Consider the following 4,371-nt stretch of genomic DNA (forward strand, 5'->3'; position numbering starts at 1 on the left):
AAAATTCTCTCTCTCTGCTCTCTCACTCTCTCTCCTCTCTGACTCTCTCTTTAAAAAAATGGAAGACTAAGTTCTCTCTGAAGAGCAACAAAGAATAGGGTTTTGTGGATGGGCACTCTCACAACTGTGATTACACTGAGCAGGACCCACAGCTCCTCAGCCCTGGAGAAAGCTGCATTCACAATGAGCCAGGTTTTCAATCAGCCCCAAGAAAGCACCATGACGTCCTTCTTGGCCATTCAGCACCCTCAAGAGAAGTTGGTGACCCTCCAGATGCTGAGAGGATGAGGCCAGAGGTTTGGAAAACAAAATATAAGGAAGAGGCTGAACACATTCCAAGTGCAAGGTTAACCAGGTGGCAAAAATGAAAAGCTAAGTGGGGGAGGGGGAAGTGGAAAAGAACAACTATCTTTTCCTTTCCAGAAAGAAGTAAAAATTCTACTGAAGATTTTCAAAGAATAGTCCTGGGCCAGCAGCACCACCTCCACCATCACCTGGAAACCTGTTAAAAATGCCAAATCCATTCACCCTCCTTCCAAGACCTACCATAGCAGAAATTCTGCTGTGGTTTAAACCACAGAAAATTTTTTGCATTTACTTAGAAACTGAAAGGTTGAGGAAAGATTCAGAGTCCTGATTGGCTCTCTGATGCCTGGGGTGTGGTCAGCAGAAGGCAGCTGGAAGGCAAAGCCAGCCCAACCTAGGAGGGGAGAGTTCTAACTGGGCTCCCTAGGTGTATTCTGTCCCTCTGTCTGATAACACAGCTGATACTGAACCTTCTACCTCTAAACCAAAACATTCTCAAGGACAAGTGCTAAGCTAGGACTGGGGTCTCTCACCAAAGGAGATCACCAGTGTACAAGGGCCAACTTCCTCTAACAGAGGTCAAGTATTTTAATATGCAAATAGGGTTTCTAGAGATATCTATCTAGAGGCAGTTCTGCTCTTCTATTGGGGAAGTTGATAAGAGAGAAAATATGGGATGTATTAAACAAATTCCTAGCACCTTCTTCCTGACACACTAGTCAATGATCTTTAGCACAAACAGTTTTATTCCCCCATAAAGGAAGTTGCAGCAGCTGTTCAAAGTGACAAAGCAATCTTTAGAGATGAAGAGTCTTTAAAAGGAGAAGTAGAAAGTCACCTTCCCCTCACCAGCCCTTCCCCTCACCAGCTCCTTCTCTAGATGGGAAGGCAGAGAAGAAAGGCAGTGAAGATGCTTTACCTACTGCCCTGCCTACAAAGTAATCACTGGCCCTCTGGGGCTACTTCAAATCCTTAGAAAATAATAAAAATAAAAATTCATCTCTCCAATCACAGTAGCCCCACTTCCTAAGTACTTAATGCCTCAAGATGCTGACAGCTACAGAATCATGCAGGCCAGATAGAGAGCAATTCTACCCCTGCAAAATGTTCCCTTGGCCAGGGCTGGGCTCTATTTTGTATTTTATTTAGAGACAAGGTCTCACTGAGTTGCTAAGCACTTCACCTTGCTGAGGCTGACTTTGAGCTCACAATCCTCCTGTCTCAGCCTCCTACCTTTTTTTAATGTGGGGAAGAGGAGACCATCTTCTTCCTTGAACTGGAAGCCTAACCCCTTTTCTGTTAGCTGAGGACCTACAGATAGATGCTGAGAGAAAGAGCTAACATCTTCCTGCTATAAAAAAGGTCAAAGGGCATCACTGTGAGGAGTTTGAAAGTTTTCCTTTTCTTTTTTGGTCTAAGGATCCACTCACTCCCCTTCCCACAAGATACACCTTAAGTATTGTAAGTGCTACTATTCAGGTTTATGACCCACTGCTTTGAAATGGAAGTGATGTGACAGAACACAACTTCCTTTTTGGGGGGATAAAACTCTTTGCACTAAAAATCATTTTGACTAGTGTATCAGGAAGAAGGTACTGGGAATTTGTTTAATACATCCCATATTTTCTCTCTTATCAACTTCCCCAATAGAAGAGCAGAATTGCCTCTAGAATCTTACACAGGGACTCACTCTGCCAAGGTTCAGAGTTCCTCAAGAAACCTCTGCAAGTTTGGAGTTTGGTAAATTGGTCTTGGTTTTAACTAAATTTGCATTTTAAAAATCCATTTATTTTCCTTTACTTAAAATACTCATGCATAATAACCCAAAAGGGGTGTAGGAAAAAAACAGCACCATTAATTTATAACGATAAAATAACACCTTAGATTTCCTTTCAGTATTTTTTCCAAATACTTTCTGTCATTTTATATATATAATATTATTTCTCTTGCTTAGGGTAAAATCAACACTCATATTTTCTCCTAGTTTTATTTCTGTTCCATTTTTATATAGTTTTTTTTTCATTGATTCCAAACCTTCCTAACAACCCAACAGTTCTTCATTTCCATGTAGGTCTCATACTCTTTGGTTTTTGTTTATTAATTTGGGCTAAAACATTTTGCCTATGTATATAAATGAAGAACAGAAACTAGATGGTTTAAGAGATTTCCAGGTAAGCTTGTCAAGGAAAATTTTACTCATATCATAAATGTTTGAAATGATTTCTCTTTCTGGATTGGCAGAGATACTCCACTTTGTCTGCTGGAGTCCCACACCCTTTCCAGGTCCTGGGGAGGACTCTACAAGGACTGTGAGGTCCTTATGCCCCTCATGGTGAAGGGTTAGCAATAGGCTACAAAGATGTGATGTGTCAGATGACTTAAAAATCCACCCAACACATCTTCAGGGAACTGCAAGCACAGCCAAACTTCAGGTGCTATTTTTGGTTTTGTCTTATTTACTTGATTCTCAAGTATTTATAATCTGAGGGATGAGGCTCAGAATGGGTGAGGGAGGTGATGGGAAGAAAAGATGACCACATCCCCCATGATGGCCACAGCAACCTGGAGCAGAGTACAAAGAAGCAATTGGAAGTATAGAAAAATAGTTAAGAGTGCCAGTTTATGGGCCAGGTTGTGTGAAATACTTATTATGCATCCTCCTCTCCTCTAATCCTCACCACAGTTTCCATACTCTCATCCCGCTCTTCAGATGAATACACTGATGCTTTGCCAGGTGCCATCATCACTTGCCCCAAATCCCTCAGCCAGATTGCCTGAACACAGGGGCCCAACCTCCTCAAAACAACAACATGGCACAGGTACACAGGGAGCCAGTGGAAGAGACTCACCCCTCTGTGTCTCCCTGACTTTATGCTGGAGCCATATGACACCCTCCACAGAGATAAAATGCCCACAATCCCAGCGACCCAGGCTTCTTCTCCAACCCCAGCATTCAAGCAAGGAAAATAGGTTTACCCTCAAGGCCACGCCCAAAGTCAAATAAAGGATCTAAAAAATACCTTCCTCACTTGCTCTGCTCATAATCAGGAATTCCTTTCCCAGGAGTGGCCTGGTTTGGTAGAAGGAACAGGGAACAGAATTCTGAGGGCTGTCACCTCTCCCAAGCCTTAGGCCACACAGTTAGATTTGATCTTCTTAATGTTAAGCACTTTTATAATTTCCTTTTACAATTCACATCAACAATGAGGCATTTTCACATCCAACAATAGGGTGCTCAACCCCTCAAGACTGACTCTCCTAAGGGATTTCTCCAAGTCCTCATGGAGCATATGGACTCCAGCAAATCCTGTGCCAGGCATCCAGGCCTCAGTTTTGTTTTTATATCCTCAGAACATCCAGAAGGTCTGAGCCCTGGACCTGTGCCAAATTGTGACCAACATACAAAACTGCCTAAAAATGTTTGCATGCTACGATGGCGATCTCTTACTACAGAATCAAAGAGTCACATGATGGAGGAGAATGGAATGACTGTCTATGAACTCAGTGGTCTAGCAAATAAGCCAACCAGGTGCCCCTAGAGGATCTTGGGCTTATTAGAGTGTGAGAGGATGCTGACCCCAGAATGTGAAAGACATGTGTTAGACCACCCAGCTGCTCCACTCAAACCCCAGAGCTGTGAAGGAGTCAGAAAGGGGACAGTAGGTCAGTAAAACTTCCCACAGACACAAATGGGTCAAATCTTCACATGCACCAGAAAGGCAGAGTTCATTCCCGCCAGGAAACAAGCAGTGCAGACAGGAAACATCCAGATTCTGGATAATAATACAGCTGGCCACAGGGAAGTGGCCCATTGTATGGCACAGAATGAAAATGCTGAAGAGGTGTGGAGCCCAGAGCCAGGGCTGGGAGAGAAGGAGGGCTCACGTGCAAATGGCCTCCTCAACCCATAATGGCTCCTGGAGTCTTCTGCTGCCCTACCACACAGCATTGCTTCTGGAAGGATACAGGGTAATTTCCTGGGAAACACTAACTGACATGTTTGTCAACACTTAGCCTCTTTCTCAGTGAAAGCCAGCCGCTGAAATAAGGTGCAATGGAGGAGGG

Source organism: Callospermophilus lateralis, unplaced genomic scaffold, assembly GCF_048772815.1.
Source record: "Callospermophilus lateralis isolate mCalLat2 unplaced genomic scaffold, mCalLat2.hap1 Scaffold_66, whole genome shotgun sequence".
Lineage (NCBI taxonomy): Eukaryota > Metazoa > Chordata > Mammalia > Rodentia > Sciuridae > Callospermophilus > Callospermophilus lateralis.